Genomic DNA, 17959 nt, shown 5'->3' with positions numbered 1-17959 from the left:
ATAAGAGACGAAGAATACTGGGCACAATTAAACGCACTGACAAACAGTATTTCAAAAACAACACATGAAGAGTATACGCGGACACGACATTACAGACATGCCTATGTGCAGCGTAACAGTAATCTCTAAAGGATGGACAGCGATACCCACAATAACAACGAAAATAGTGACAATGAGGAGGAACAGGAGGAGGAAGCTGAGATGTGACAGTAAATAAGCAAAAGTGCTGGCAATCTAGTGAAGAAAACACAAAATGCTGTACATGGATGGGCACCTAAAGTAGTTAATACATAGGATTAGTAATAAATAGAATAAGCAACATTATTTCTCTACTAATAACCATTTGTGTGTGTGTGTGTGTGTGTGTGTGTGTGTGTGTGTGTGTGTATGTGTGTGTTTGTGTGTGTGTGACTGGCGGTCAACGGCTCGAAGAAACCATTCCGAGTAATGTTCTTCTTATAAAGCAATAAAATTTTATTTATATTTCTACCTTAAATTATTGTTATTTTGAAAGTATCATTCTTTGTAAATGTTGTAGATAAAACAAAAGGAAAGTAAACTGTAAAAAAGATGAAAAACGAAAATTGTAAGATGTACGACCTGTTTTAAACATCAGGTAACAGGTCTATAATGTGGCAATAAATAAAAAATTAATGAATAAATACGTCGTCAACCTGATAATGAGTGCTACTATATCTACAACATCTGTAAGAAAATACTGCATTAAATACACATAATATATCCTCTTCTACAATCAACCATCAAAAATAACAGTCGTTGCGAACACGTTAAGTCGCATCCGGCTGTTATCACAACATATACAGTCTTGCCTTATAATTCTGCCCATACTATAAGCGTTAGTTTGTACAACAAGTGTAATATCCCCCAGCTGATAAACCTGACAGAACAAGAAAAAGGATTGCAGACGTAATTGGAAGGAATTCCTAGGCCAGTTCGAGAATCCCATACTTGCAAAGTACAAAACTCGAAAGAATTAAAAAAAAAGTTTCGAAAGTCCGTCGTTTTTCACCCCAAGTTTTAAATTTGACTCAAAGGTGTGTATTACCATCCACTGTAATGGTGCAAATGTGTGGAACCCTGCGATGTCAACCTCGGGAACGGCGACGCTTCAAAATGTATGGTGTCCATATATGCGAGGAAAGGGCCAGAGGTCAGATGTTCATTTTAGGTGCAAGATGAGTTTACGGTGTCAAGTTGGCACCAAATTTTTCCAAAATTCGTCCCGACACCAGCGCGGACATGTCGGAAGACGGGAAGGTCGTCATATGCCGCCTTAACCACATATTATCCTGACGCCTCACTTTACAGAGAAATCCAGATTTGAAATCACTCATTTCAGAGAAATTTCGTATACACCTATGCTGAAAATCGACACGAAAATGCGACTCGAGGTGGCATCGAGCGGGTCAGTGAAACCATCCTTTACTTTGGGGGGGAGGGGGGTTCATTTAGATGCTTTCTGCGGGTAGAAACGATAGTTTGCGGTGCTCCATGTGTCACAAGGACGTTCTTTACGACCTTTGCCACTGCTGACACCTTCCAGATGATTTAACGTGTCTTTTACGAGGTCGTGGGACTACAACCCCACCTGAGTAGGATCTGATATCTTTGGAGTGTAGCGCAATTTAACTCTGGTATAAGGGGTAGAAGCACTAGGGATGGAACCACTAAGTACCGTTCAAAACAAGTTTAGGAAATCGGAATGTGACCCATCTCAGGAAAGTGCATTAACACATCTTGGACCCTCATTACTCGCGGGTTGCGACATTGACTAGTGTATCAATAAAATGGTCGCTCTAAGACCTCACAGGTCGGCAGCATCCGTAGTGTCGCCCGCGAACCTTACATCGCCGTGCGGGATTAGCCGAGTGATGCTGCAGTCACGGTTGCTGGTCACGGCGGAGGTTCGAATCCTCCCTCGGGCATGGGGGTGTGTGTTGGTCCTTTGGATAATTTAGGTTAAGTAGTTTGTAAGCTTAGGGACTGTTGACCTTAGCAGTTAAGTCCCATAAGACATCACACACACTTGAATTTTTTTAACCTTTCTTCAGCACTTTGAAAATGCACCTCACCTGATTCCTAGGAACCTACAGGCTCTCGAACTCTCATATTCCACAGGTCTACAAGTAGGTGCTAGAGTAGTGACATCGAGCAGAAGAATGTCGAGGGATTGCCTTTCTGCACGGATCCAGGCATCAGTACACCTTAGTTTCTGTGCAGGTAGATTTTTTTTTATTTTAAGATGGTCCACATAAGTACGTAGTAGCTCCTAAGCTATTGCAAAGGTCTTAGAGGGACTCTTTGCCATTTTATTTACAGGTATCTCAATGTCACATTGCCTTGTGATCACACCACACGAGGACGCGATACCGGAGGAATGGAAAACTATAAAATAGCGTTCCTGCTTCGAATCGTGTTCCTATTTCCAAACTTCTTTGAATAGTTTTCAGCACTCGCTAGTGATTAAACCCTGCATCCCAGGGCAAAAGCAGCGGTCCCATTACCTCCATTGGGAACAGACTATGTCACTACAGAAGCGTCGAATCCTCCGGAGGGTGACAGCAGTGTCAAAGAAAGTGAAGAACGTTTCAATTTAAACTTTTGTTTTCAGCAGTAAAATGTTTATTAATGGAGGCCCGAATGAGAAGGGTGATTCCGTTGACGATCTTTACCCAACCACATCAGAGCTTCTCGTGTCGATTCTGATCGTCAGCGAGTCTGAATAGTTTTCCTTTCTCCTCAAATCGAATATTAAACAAAAGCAACGGAGATAGACCGAAAGAAGCGATGCCTTTGCATGTGACTGCCTACCTCGTGGCCATCTCCAAATACTAAAAGCTGCAGCCTTGCAAGATTCACACTCTCTACTGTTATGAGTCACATCCACGTATTGCTGCCTGTTACCATATTCGTCCCTGTGTGTTGCTGAAGCCCTTCTCTCCTTTCTCGTGGCTGCATGGCATCTCCTGAACGACAGTATGGGATAGCGCACTATCGCGGCGTGCCAAGGAGCTCCTAGTTCAAGCACAAACTTTAACTTACCCATTGCCTATTGATCGAACGTATCAAGTGCCTTTATAAAACTATTCACGTCTATTGGATCGTAAATAAAATTGCGATCATACCAAATGCGATATCGGATCAAACGGCGGAAAGTCAGATGCCTTAATCGGGTAGGTAGGTTGGAAAATTTAAAAAGGTAAATGGATAGCTTAAAGTTAGATACAGTGGGAATTAGTGAAGTTCTGTGTCAGAAGGAACAAGACTTCTGGTCAGGAGGATACAGAGTCAAAATCAAATATGGGTAATGCAGGAGTAGGTTTAATAATTAATAAAAAAGTCGCAAGGCGAATAAGCTACTACGAACAGCTTAGTGAACACATTGTTGTAACCCAGAAAGTTACGAAGCCCACGTCTACTACAGTACTGTAAGTCTTGATGCCAACTAGGCCACAGATAAAGAAAAATTGAAGAAATTTATGATGAGATAAAAGGAATCATTCAGAAAATTATGGGAGTTAAAAATTTAACAGTCGTGGGGTGGGGGACTGGAATTCGATAGTGGGAAAAGGAAGAGAAGGTAAAGCAGCATATGATTGTGGACTGGGGGTAAGGAATGAAAGTGGAAGCCGCCTGGTAGAATATTGCACGGAACATACTTTAATCATAGCTAACACATGGTTTAAGAATCCTAAAGAAGGTTGTATAGGAAGAAGACACCTGGAGACACTAGAAGTAGGGTCGGAAGACAGAAATTTGGAACCACCTTTTAAATTGTAAGACATTTCCAGGGTTAGATGTGGACTCCGACCACAATAGGTTCTGAACCGCAGATTTAATTTTAAGAAACTGCAAAAAGGTAGGAATTTAAGGATATGGGACCTGGATAACCTGAAAGAAGTGGAGATTTTATATGGTTGTAAAGAGAGCATAAGGAAACGAGTGACAAGAACAGGGAAAGAAATAGAATAAAGGAAGAATGAGTAGCTTTGAGAGATGAAATAGTGAAGGCAGCAGAGGAACAAGTAGGTAAAAGGGCTAGTAGCAATCCTTGGGTAACAGAAGTGATACTTAATTTAATTGATTAAAAGAGAAAATATAAAAATGCAGTAAACGAAGCGGGTGAAAAGACACACAAAGTCTCAAAAATGAGATCGAGAGGAAGTGCGAAATGGCTCAGCAGGGATGGCTAGAGGACAAATGTAAGAATATAGAAGCATATTTCAGGAGGGGTAAGAGAGATACTGCCTACAGGAAAATTAAAGACGCCTTTGGTGAAAACAGAACCACCTGTAGCAATATCAACAGCTCAGATGGAAAACCAGTCCTAAGCAAGGAAGAGAAAGTGGAAAGGTGGAAGGAGTATATAGAGAGTCTATACAAGGGCGATGTACCCAAGGACAATGTTATGGAAACGGAAGACGCCGTAGATGAAGAAGAAATGGGAGATACGGTATAGCGTGAAGAATTTTACAGAATACTGAAAGACCTAAATCGAAAGTCCGGCAGTACGCAACATTCCGTTAGAACCACTGATAGCCTTGGGAGAGCTTCTCGTAGATGATAGGTTAAGGAAAGGAAACCTACCTTCCCAGCATTTGTAGACTTAGAGAAAGCTTTCGACAATGTTGAATGGAATACTGTCTTTCAAATTCTGAAGGTAACAGGGATAAAATACAGGGCTCGAAAGGCTATTTACAGGTTGTACATAAATCATATGGCAGTTATAAGAATTCCGGCGGGATCAGAGTTTTTCTCTGCCTCGTGATGGCTGGGTGTTGTGTGATGTCCTTAGGTTAGTTAGGTTTAAGTAGTTCTACGTTCTAAGGGACTGATGACCATAGATGTTAAGTTCCATAGTGCTCAGAGCCATTTGAACTTTTTTTTTCAGTTATAAGAGCCGAGGGCTACGAAAGGAAGGAGTGATTAAGAAGGGAGTGAGGCAGGTTTGTAGCCTCCGTCCGATGTTATTCAATGTGTATATTGAGCAAGAAGTAAAGCATACAAAAAAAATTGGAGTAGTAATTAAAATCCATGGGGAACAGATAAAAACGTTGAGGTTCGCCGATGACATTGTAATTATATCTGACACGCCAAAGGATCTGGAACAGAAGTTGAACGTTGAATGGAATGGATAGTGTCTTGAAAGAAGGATATAGGACGAAAATCAACAAACGCAAAACGAGTATAATGGAATGTAGTCGAATTAAATCAGGTGAGGCTAAAGGAATTAGATTAGGATATGAGACGCTCACAATAACAGATGACGTTTGCTATTTGGGAAACAAAGTAACTGATAATGGTAGAAGTAGAGACGATATAAATTTATTCTAAACTGGCTATAGCGGTGAAAGCGTTTCAGAAGAAGCGAAATTTGGTAACCTGGAGTATAGATTTAAATATCTTCTAAATTTCGCGGCCCTGTCAACAAATGTGTAAATATTAATTTTAATTTTAATAATCAACAGGCTCAGTTGCACCGTTTACCTAGAATTTACCTGGGTTCCAGTTGGGATAACCCAACCTTCTTGAGAACAACAGCAACTACTGTTTGTCCACAGTGGACCTCGTCAAGCTAAAACTACAAATCCATAAATCATCGTCACTCTGCAAAAACTTTTGTGAAGCTGCCTCGGCCCCACTTCGCAACGGCCAGTTTCAGTACAGCACTCGTGGCTGCCGCATTGTGATAAACACAAAGCATCTTTTTCAGTTTTAGCTAACTCATGCAACCATTTTAAAAATTCTATCTCAAATTTGTCTAGCAGACGTTTATTTATAGACAAACCGATTCTAGGATCCTTTGTTCTACTCCATTTCTGACAAGTTAGTTCCTCAAACAGGAAATCTGCTTGAATACTTCGACTGTTCCAATAAATTTGTTCTCCCAGTTGTGTCCAATATCTTTTTACTCGGTATAAATTCTTGTTCATTAAATTCTTTAAACAGTTAAAACCGGCAGATACTGAGGAAAGACAAGAAGTTAACTGCTTAACGTTATTTGTTGCTTCCATCACTCATTTCTAACCGCATTACACAGTTTTTTCATCTCACTGTATAGTTCCTCTTTTAAATTTAACAGCATCTGTCATAATTACTATTCCACAGTAGGTTGCATATTTTTAATATATTTACTATGCGTTTCGCCTGGCCTGGCTGCATAAAATTACGTTAAAGACAATGTGAATAACATACATTGTTCGCATTAATTTTACCATTATCTGATGAAAACTACCTCGACGAAACGTTTAATAAATATATGACAAATATGTAACTTACGAATGTTTTTGCGATCAGTGTTTGGCATAATTTTACTATTTTGTTATTTATCTGAATCATCTCCAAAAGAGACAACATGTACCCCGCCTTATTGACTTTTTGTCTATCTTCTCATTAGTTGTATCCAGTATTACATATAAGATAGGTTTGTAAATTTCCTCACACCTAACTGACGCAATTACACTTTAATATTAAATGGAGCAAGCACTAAGGTATGTAACATGGAAATCACTCAAAGTATATTTCCGCCATGGGTCTACAACTTGAAATAACAAACCCCACAGATCATTCTTTTAGTTGAATGTGCTTCGACGCAGCGCAGCAGAGGCTTAGTTCCTTGCAAGGACGTAATATATCTGACGTCCGTCGGCTGCTGTTGATATCAGTCGTGTCTCTCGCGGATGGCGACTTCTACACCCTACCGCACAAACTGCAGCCAGTTCTCCCTGGTGCTGTCCGCTCCCACATAATTATCACCTGCTCAAGTTTTTTGATATTTTGTTGTACATTGCAACCATATCTGTTTCCTAGTAAAGGGTAAAATAAATTTTTGTACTGTTGAATAATTTTTACCTACATGTAGCGCAACTTCCCAATTTCAATTTTCTTCTGTAAGAATTCCGACACATCTCGAGTATCATGTCGGCACACTGACATTTACAGAATGAAAAGACATCTACGTCTGGGCCAAAAACGTTGTTTTCATGTAATTCCAGTTGAGCCTTCTTTAAAATAACCACTTTTTCGCTTCAGAAACCAATGCCTCTCTTTCCTTTAACGATATAACACTTAAGTTGGAAAGAGAGGGGGGGGGGGATGATTAGCATTATTGTTACTAAACTATCATAAATTTTACTAACCCGTATTTTATTCAAAGGAAATCATAATTTATAGTTTCCTCACTAGTTAATTACAGTTACTAGGTCTCCAATATTTACACCATGTACAGACAATACCATATTGGCGGGATCCTCGAATTGGTACTAACTGCAAACATTGATTTTACAGAGATTAAGCAAATTCCGTCTTCTGGAGAACGGTTCAAGTAATATAATGTAGCGGTGATTTAAATAGTATGTTCACGTGTGTGTCATATTTCGAATGTCTTCACTCACTTGAGCGTCTCCTTGCTTACGTCGATTCATTTTCGCCTCAGTAGCATCGAACGTCGTCACACAGAATAATGTAAAGCGTTTGCTGCATACCACAACAATTTTCACAATAAAACATTCGTCTACTGTAAATAATTTACGTATATCTTCTCCATATGACTGCTAATACTAATTACTACGAAGACTACTTCTTAAGAATCATAGCTATTTCTTTCCTGCCGGTGTTCAAAAACTCATCTAACGTGAGTTCACATTATTAGATACACTGTGGTATTAGGAACAGAGCGTTTTTCCGACCCCCTTGGAGCTTACACCTATGGGGCCACTGCAGGTGGCATCGTTACAATACCTTCCTTCTAGGAGCCAAGACCGCCGTTCTCGGTTACGCTGCATAGACATGAAAGATTAGAACAGCACATTTTTGCGAGTAACATTGTTTCGACCTACAAACTGCTTTCACAATTTTTCTAACGAGGAAAGCAACTTTTTCAGCTCGCTGGCATTAGCGTCCCGTGGAACACTACATTCGTTGTGTTTTCTATGCTTTCATAACTTTTTCTGAAAAGGAAAGCAACTCTTTCAGCTCGCTGGCATTAGCGTCCCGTGGAACACTACATTCGTTGTGTTTTCTATTCTGGAACAACCTTTTTATTGTACCGCCTAACCCGTTGAAACTAATGTATCACATCTATATAAATATCACACCATTGCATATCTCAGTCGGTACATATATGACGCGTATAAAATCAGTTTGTTTTCGGTCCGTCTCTTAAGATGCCTTTTTCTCAGGAACTGATAGAGGTATCAAGCCGAAATTTATGGTCGACATTCCATTGGCGGTGTAAAAAAATTAAGCTTCTAATTCGAAACATACAGCTATTCATATAACATTTTCTGATACAGGTAAAGTCACTGATCAATACCCTTAGAGGAACTATCCACATGTACGTAACTGAATTCCCACGGAACCCTCAGAGTGCAAATCCAAGTAGCGCTTGACCTTTTCTTCCCTATACATTTATTGTTATTTTCCGAACTTTGTCGTAGAAGTCAGTATCACCAAAATGTATTCAGCTCCATCAGTTTTTTTCGTTTAGATCTTCACACATATTCTGCTATTCATGTTGTTGTTTTATCCTACTGCAACTACCTTCGTTACTTCCTTGCAGCGATGACTATTCTGCCACACTGACTTTCGAGTTTTCGATTTCTTCCCAGTAGGTTTTCGTTCATGTGGTTCCATACAATTTTTTTTAAATTTTTGTTTTTTGGGTTCACTCTACTGTTGTTAGCAACAGCACTAAGACTACAGGAATTCCAGTCTACTGGCTACTTCCATTCTCCTGGAAGTACTAGTTCCACAGTACGTGGGCAACGTTCCTCTGAATACGCTGTGTTTACGGAAAAGCCTTACCAGGTAGCTCCAAACCATTTATCGTACCAAGATGCATGGTCTCACTGACCAGTGGGCAAAACACCGTCTGAGAAAGACGAGCCCCTTTGAATTATCAATACAAGCGTGTTAGAGATTTTGAACTCTGTACTTGTATAAATAATATTCCCTCGAAACATTTTGTGTAATGAATATTAGTTGATGGCTAAATGCTGTGATTTCAAACTATCTATTTACTACTGCATAGTAGATTCCGGTCTTTCGTTCGAACTGTTGGCAATAAATAAACTTTATATCATAATGAGTTCCAGACTTCCCCTGATCTATCTAGTTACTGCATTAAATCTGAGTCCGCCATCTTGATTCTAAGGGTGATTGTTATACTCTCTAGATTACTTTTTCCTATATGACACTGCATAGGCAATACTAAACAACTGTTCAAATGGCTCTCAGCACTATGAGACTTAACATCCATGGCCATCAGTCCCCTAGAACTTAGAACTACTTAAACCTAACTAACCTAAGGACTTCACACAACACCCAGTCATCACGAGGCAGAGAAAATCGCTGACCCCGCCGGGAATGGAACCCGGGAACCCGGACTAAACAACTGTAGCAAACGTAAACCAACTTATCGACAGGAAAACGCTGAGATGAAAGAGAAAAAGAAGACTTGAGAAAAAGTGATAGTGAATCTAATCCCCACACTCCCTTTGCACTATTCTGTTTCAGTGGTAATCAGCAGTCCGGGAATTACTGAAGACTGTTGGTTCAAATGGCTCTGAGCACTACGGGACTCAACTGCTGTGGTCATCAGTCCCCTAGAACTTAGAACTACTTAAACGTAACTAACCTAAGGACATCACACACATCCATGCCCGAGGCAGGATTCGAACCTGCAACCGTTGCGGTAGCGCGGTTCCAGACTGAAGCGCCTAGAACGGCTCGGCCACACCGGCCGGCTGAAGACTGTTGACCATTCACTCTCCCACATATGTTTCTGTCCCAACTGTCGTAAGATGCTGCTTGGACTCTGCAGCAATTGAACCATCGCATCACCGTTTGGGTTCCTATGATTAATATTCTTTGTACCGTGTAAACAACTGCACATTCTAAATGAACATGTTGCAAAAGTAATTGACCCACTTATCAGCATCCCAATCTCACTCACAGTCATGTCTTTCAGAAGCTAGAATGCCCGATGAGCCTTCTTCCTTACTGTTCCCTGGCTGAACTCCTTCTCCACGTGGTTCTGCAGCTCCTGTTCTTCCTGTACACGTACGCTCCAAACCCCGTTGATACTGAAAAACCAAGTTGTCCTGTAATGTTCTGACGTAGGAGGGCGTAACAGCAATTAATAGAGAGATAGGCAACCTGTAGATCAGAATGCAGCTCACTTGGCAGTTAATGACGTCAAACTTATAACACTTACTAATTAACACCGAAAAGAAATATATTTTGCCTTTTATTGAATTTCCACAGAGTTCTTTAATACAAGGGATTTCAATTTACGGCTTTCTCATTAAATGTCTAATTCGTAACGTTTAGGACACGGAGACAGTCATAGAAATCTAGGACCATGATTCTTTATATTGTTCTCATTATAGTCTGGTTTCATATACGAGGATCAAGAAAACGCGAGTACCCACGCGACTGAATAAGTTCTTTTCACACAGGTCACAGGAAAGAGGTAAATGTGTAATGATGAGACCGAGGTGTTACGGAATTAACTACGCATTAGAATTCAGAGCCCCTTTTGTTATTATCCAGTAGACAGCAAGCGCCACTGCGCCTCGTCGTAGTTTCGAGTCGTGTAGTTCGCACGCGAACGATTTTGAAAAGCATCAGCAATAATGGGGTGGCAGTGCAGCTTTTACTCATTTATGAAGAGAATTAACGTACTGTGGTTCACGAAAAGGAATTCTCATCTTTCAAACTAAATAGGCTTTTGTCCAAGACCGTGGCTGCTCATGGTCCATGTATCTACAAGTAATCTCCTGTATTTTGTTTCTCATATTATTTTAAGTAGATGTTTTCAGGCCGGTACATGTAAATGGTTTTAGTTTCTGTGAGTGGACCAAATTGAAGACTTGTGTACAAATATATCCGAAAGTTCAGTTTAGAATGAGATATGCCTGATATTTGCGTGATGTCCGTTCACCAACGTGTAACGCACAGATAAAACTGAGGTTGATATAAGGAAACTAATGTACTCTAAAAAGGAGGTATATTCTATGTATTTATAGGTTTTTAAATAAATTGTGAGTTAATTACTCTAGGTTTATTGACACCAGGCTACTATCGTTTACTGTGGGTCTCTAACACGACATTTTTCGAAACTTTCTTTTCCAGTAGGTTGTTTCAGTATTTTCAGCATTCTACAGTCAATTGTGTAATGTAGGTAACAGAAATATAGTTTATTTCCTCTGTGTAAGGGTGCTGATAAGTAAATGACGTATTACCTAACCAACGGACAATGGAAAACTCTCGAACCAATAAAAGGTACTTCTAAGGGAGACACATGTGCTAGGTTCTATTCCATATGTTACGCAAAGCTTCGATTACTTACATGTGACGTTTTGGTACTGCTAAACATATCACAGTACTTCTGTTTTTACGAAGTTATTTTCAGTTTCAACTAGATATGTAATTCCTACAAGTAATGGCATTTAGACTCTCCTGAGTTAATTAGGAATCAGGCCATACAAGCAAAACTTGGTTGTCTACCTGACTATAATATGAAGCAACACCTTGCTTCAGAGTATTACAATAATATAGAAAACGTGCAATGACTTCATATAACGAGAGGTAGTTACAGGTGATTTTATCCGTCTAATGAGACCTACTGAGATGGGAGGCTTGTACACGTACAACAAGCAACTTAGGAAGATACGTTTCTTTGTGTGGCCATCTTCCGCAGCAGCTCTTGACATCTTTTAGTATAGGTTATCTGTCTTCAGCTGAGTGCAATGCATTTTTTTTAAAAAAAAAGAAACTGATAACTTATAATAATAAACTAACGAAGAATTCAGTTACGGTAAACAAAAACTACATAATAATTGTATAATCGTGAGGGATATTAAAGCCAACGTAAATTTCCGTAAACTTCAATGGCACTGGATCCACCGACCCTGAGGCTTTATAAAATTACTAGTGTAAGAATCTTTCGGAAACTCTTACTGTACAAGTGGTACTTAAAGTGTTGATCGCCACCAAATTCTTTTTAGACAGATGTTTCTAGAGTAAATTCCTAAAGCAAAAGTCAACATTCAACTAACACATGATATTTTTGAAAGTAAAGGGAAAAATTTATTGCTTTTAATTGAATGAAATGTATACGTTTGTGCGTAAATGTGCATGTCGGCGAACGAAGCTGTTCTTGGTACAGACCACTCCGTAAGATGGAGTTGTCTTGTTCTTGCAAGATTGGCACCATTAGGTTCTCTCATATATATTTCCAGGCATTTTACATATCTTGAATTTTGATCGCAACGATACACATGTAAAAAAATGACTTTGATATATGATACATTACTTAGAAGTAACAATAAAAAATAGTGGAAAACCCAAGTATCTACAGTACAGAAAAAAATAGTGTATAATAATTAATAAAAATAACAAAGATTGGACGTCCGCGGTGAACGTGCGGTTGTAGGCGCTGCAGTCCGGAACCGCGGGACTGCTACGGTCGCAGGTTCGAATCCTGCGCCGAGCATGGATGTGTGTGGTGTCCTTAGGTTATTAGGTTTAAGTAGTTCTAAGTTCTAGGGGACTGATGACCTAAAATGTTAAGTCCCAAAGTGCTCACAGCCATTTGAACCATTTTTGACAAAGATTATGCGCAGGTACATTTAAGCTGATGACGCTGGAACAACTAGATGCCAGAGAAGCGGTGAAAGTAGGTCAGAATAAGGAACTCGGCTGGACACAAGCAATAAAGATAGGGTAAGTAAACTGGTGTGAGTGACTGAGTAATGAGAAGGGAAAGAAGCATTACTGGGAAAGGATGGAGGCTTTTTGCTTTATTGTTCGAGAAACAAAAGCTTTTTAGGAGAATGTTATGAGACTGAGGAGAGCAAGAGCTTCAGCTTTCTCTTAAATGTAACAGGGCCTTCAATTTTACGCAAACTGCACGTTAGCTCTCAGAGGTGGAGAGCAACCACAGAAAAGATGGAGAACGATTTAGCTCTATACATGGCACTATATAAGTGTGACGTTGTGTCTGGAAACTGTGAGATGACATGTGCTAGTAATCTTGCTGTAGGGTGGGTGAATATTAAGGAATTGGTGAAGTAAATACTGCTTGTTATACACGTATCTTTTCGGGCCGCAAACATGCTAAGTGTCGCATGAAGCACTAATATAGTAAGACAGATGTAACGTGTCCAAGCATTAACGGATAACTATAATAATCGAGAGGCTTTTGCTACCCTTTCCGTGTAGAATTACGTTACAGCAGAGGTTCGCCAGAACGAGTGATTCTAAAAGAAATCCTTTCACACGCCTTGTAGTAGCAATTTATGGTAAGTTCAGAGTCAAGCCGAAGTGTTTCTGAAGTTGCTCATTCAAATCACACTCAGGATGTGGTGTGGTATTTTTTGCTAGTCATGAGGAATGGAACGCAAGTTTTTCGTGAAATTTAGAACTAAGTAATCTTGATGGGATACAATATCCATTTGTAACATTTCGATTATGTCCTAAGTTAGACTCATCTAACCACATCCATTTCGACTATGGTTGTGTCAATACGTTAAGGTCTGACAGTTACTCTAAGCTGTAAGTCGTCGGAATAGAAGTTATATTTAGAGGAGGACTCAATCGACGAAGGGGCATTGAGAAAAAAGGCCTCGCTGCACTTCAGAGACAATTTACGAGGATATGAAGAATAAATATGAAGAATGTCCATGACGTTTGATATAATGTAGATTCCGAAAGCATAACTTTTCAGCACACCCTCGTATTTCCAGAACGACTTTTTTATGGCGCACACCACTTACTACTAGGCGAGTTCAACAAGTAATTCAGTACATTTTTGTCTCGATCGATTTCGGTCCAAGAAATATGAAAATTGCTGAGGGAAATTCCGATTAGTGGCCGCGCTGTACGTAGCCTTCAAAATAGCGTTTGTAACGGAGATGCATTAGACTGCTGTCATTGAGTTTCTTTTGGAAGAAAACCAGAACATCACAGATATTTACAGGCGCTTGGAAAATGTCTTCGGAGACCTGGCAGTAAACAAAAGCACAGTGAGTCGTTGGGTGAGACTTCTGTCGTCATGCCAACAACATCGCTCAAATCTGTCAGATCTCCAGCGTGTCGGCCGATCGCACACAGCTGTGACTCCTGCAATGGTGGAACGTGTGGACACTCTCATTCGATGTATTCGAAGATCAAAACCAAACACGTCGCTGCGCAATTGGACGTCTCTTTTGGTAGTACTAACATCCTTGTCCACCAGCTGGAATACCCAAAATATGAGTGCTCTTGGGCTCCGCGCCGCCACACAGAAGATCATAAAGAGCAACAAATGACCATCTGTACGGAATTATTGTGCGTTAAGAGGCTGATCGTGACAATGTTTTGTTGAATATCGCCACAAGCGAGGAAACATAAGTTCACCACTTCAAACCGGAAACAAATTGGTAACCCATGTAGTGACGCTACATAGCCTCTCCTCTGAAAAGAAGTTCATATCTGCACCCTTGAAAGGTAGAAACATGGCGGCGGCCTTCTGGGATTCGGGCTATTCTGTTGAACGTCCTGCTTCGCGGCGTAACGATAACTTATGAAGTGTACTGAGCTACCCTCAGGAAATTGAAGAACCTGCTTTAATGTTTTCGTGGCCACTAAAATGAAAACGAACTTTTTATTCACTGGACTGCCATCTGTGTGGTCCAAGGAAGGATGCACTCCGCCGGAAGTAGTACATGGATGGTGGGGAGGCTACCGACGTTGGCTCCGACGTCGGCCAATAGAGAGGTACCATTCAGGCGTATAGGTCCTTCTAGTAAGGTGGCATTAGGCAGTCATTTTGAACGGAGATTATGATGAAGAATAGGGTTTCGTAGCCAAAGCACTGGGAAAGAATATGGTGCATCGGAATTGTGAATAAAACCAACTGCTTTCAGAGAAAAAAAAATGCTTATTGATTGCCAGTTGTGATATATGTTTCCCTACTAGTTTCCACATCACTTCACCTCAGTATCTGAAAATTTAACTTTTCAACGTTTCTAAAAAGAATGCAAAAATTAGGCGTATTAAATACTTGTCTGCAGTCTAGCAATGTCAGTAACAGTGTCAGTCTTCCCGCCTGATGCTTTTCTATGGTATAAGGCGTCCGTTCAAAAATTCACAATAATGAGATTAATCCTGACATGTAAGTGAAGTCAGTGCAGTAAAAACGGTAGAGACTTGAAGTAACAACTGTAAATAACAGATGCCACTGGTGAGCATACAGTGTTAAGTATTTCGTGTGTGAGTATTGCGTGTGTGACTGTTGCGTATCAAGGTCGTTGTATCACAAATCGCAATGAAACAACATCTCTCAATCAGATATTCAAGACATTCCTCTTAATATTTTGAAGAACAAGAAACGTGTGTGCAAAGACTTTCCCGCACCCCTTGACTCCACAACAAAAACAACGATGATTGGGCGCCTGACGGATTGAAATGCAAAACGCGATCACGTATGGGAAAAATCATAATGCGATGCGTGACTCGGTGTTATGAATACGAACCTACCACGAAGCTGCAAATTGTAGGTATTTACCTAAATGATCAACGCTTTGAAGACATAATCGAAATTACAGACAGAGTATCACACCAGTAGAACATCACAGAGAAGGGATTTTCTGACAGTTACTGTACGAACGTTCAGTGCGTTGTACTCAATTGAGAAGAGACTATGTAGGACACGTGGAGCATTACAACCACGATCCTAGCGCTCAGACATAGGAACTATACAGCCACTCGATTACAAATAACTGTTTGTGCAATTGTCCTAGGTTTCAACGTCAACTAAGGGTTTGTTCATCATAATGAAATTTTGATCAACCTCAAAATTATATTACGAGAAAGCAATGGTCAAAATTTAGAGCAACTAGGCTCAACACAAAAATAAAATAAAATACGTTCCAGATTTGACACGTATACGTAGCTCGTCGATCCTAGCTAGGCATGCGTGACAAGTCTGGAACGTATTTTATTTTCAGTTGATAATTTTATGGTTGATCAAAATTTCATTCTGATGAACAAACCCGTAGTAGGTGTCGAAAACTAGGACATTTGCGCCAAATAGTTATTTCTAAACCGGTTGCCTTTATAATCCCTATGTTTCAAAATTTTATACGCTTGCTGAGAAACAGCCATGTTCAAAACTATAATGTTCCTGTGTTCCTTAATAACCAAGTCTCTTTTTGCAAGTATTTTATGTCGCCAGTTGTCTTAATTTGTGCAGTGTTAGTGCTATGGTGTTAACGAAAACCTAACAAATTGTTACATAAGTTGATATTGGGCAAATATTACTAAACAGTTTATTTCACGGCCTGCAGTAAGGTGTTAATTATTCAGTTATCAAACGCTACGGTTGGGTTTCATTCTTAGGAATAGGTCGAACAATGCTGCTCTCCCATTGAACGGGGAACATCTTATTCCCGAGAGAAAAATAAAATACGTCTATGAACATCGGTACTAAACTGTCCACAGCATTCCTAGCGAAGCTTACGCTCACACCTAGGTATGCCTGTTGCTTCCGAAGAAATTGTTATTATTTTTTTTGTGCTTTTTGTAACGTGCTTTATGTGCAAAATGTCATACTTATTAAACATGGTATTTTTGCAAACAATAGTTCCTTGCAGCGGGGCTAAATGGTGTTCAACATTGTTCAGTTTGTTAAGAGAGACCAGAAAAACTGTTTCTTATCTAATCGTGGCAACCCCTGCACTACGGAGTTTCTGCTGTAGAACACTGGGGCTTGTGTCACAGAACACAGAGGAGCTTGTCTGATTTTGCATCCTAAACGCTGTACTTGACTTGAGGTGTTTGTGCGTAGGATCCATGCTGTTTATAATTTGACATAATTCAGTTGACAGTCAAGGATCAGGTGGTTCTCGTACTCGCATTGTACGCATAGGAGCATGGTTGTCTTAGAGATCAGCGACTTTACAATAACTTCATAACTCTACACCTTTGTTATGTACCCTCTGATTATTTAATATAATTGGATTTGTGTGCAGACAGCTGTTAGGGCATCATGATATGTACGTTTGCTGTTCCAAGACGTTATGTGAGGAGATTTGGGCTTTACACGCTGTCGGGAGTAGACAACGATTATTACGTCTTGTGCCGAGAAGGTAGAGTCGAAATCTAGCTGATATCTCTTACTTTGGCAGTCTTGTTCACTGCGGTTACATCTACAGCAGTTTGGCTTTGCGCTGTGTTGTCATTGCATTGCAGTGGAATAATTTTGATACAATTACACCATATTCTTTCGTTTGTTATGGACATTGGGTATTACAGCAAATCTAAATTAGGGTCTCCCTGATGACGTGCCACGTTCCTCAGAGGGGTTTTACTTGGATGTTTGTTTCACGGAAAAGGGCGCTCCATTAATTGTATTTGAGGAAAAAATCTGTACATTACAGAGCACTAATAAAAAAGCCGACGCATGCTACCGCGTGCCTTCCTATAGGCGGTTTAAACAATTACCACCTACAGCCGGCCAACGACACAGATCCACATTTCTTGGAGGCCGTATGGCTGACAACCGAGGTATATTTCCCTTGCAACAGGAGATTCGTACATACGGTACATGTAGAATAGTAGATCGCTGAGTTATGGCATTCTGAGAGTAAAGTGCTGTGGAAATAGAGAGGAAATACAAGGATGCAACGATTACTATAAAACGATGTACCCTCTATCTTAACACAGTGACAGTAAATAAATTGGTTGAAACATAATTAGGAGATAGCACCGTTCAATGTGGAAAGATGCTGCCAACAATTAAAATAAATGCAATAACTACAATATTAACAATACACGCTATAAAGGGAAATGAACCTTTTTAAAGAGTGAGAACAACCTGTAACTCAGTCACACACATAACTCCTACTCTTTTAAAAATCTACAGCTATCTTATCGCTAGTGTGTATATGTC

This window comes from Schistocerca gregaria, chromosome 3 (genome assembly GCF_023897955.1).
Source record: "Schistocerca gregaria isolate iqSchGreg1 chromosome 3, iqSchGreg1.2, whole genome shotgun sequence".
In the NCBI taxonomy this organism is placed as follows: Eukaryota; Metazoa; Arthropoda; class Insecta; order Orthoptera; family Acrididae; genus Schistocerca; species Schistocerca gregaria.
The sequence above is the reverse complement of the archived record's forward strand: the minus strand, read 5'-3'. Positions refer to the sequence as shown.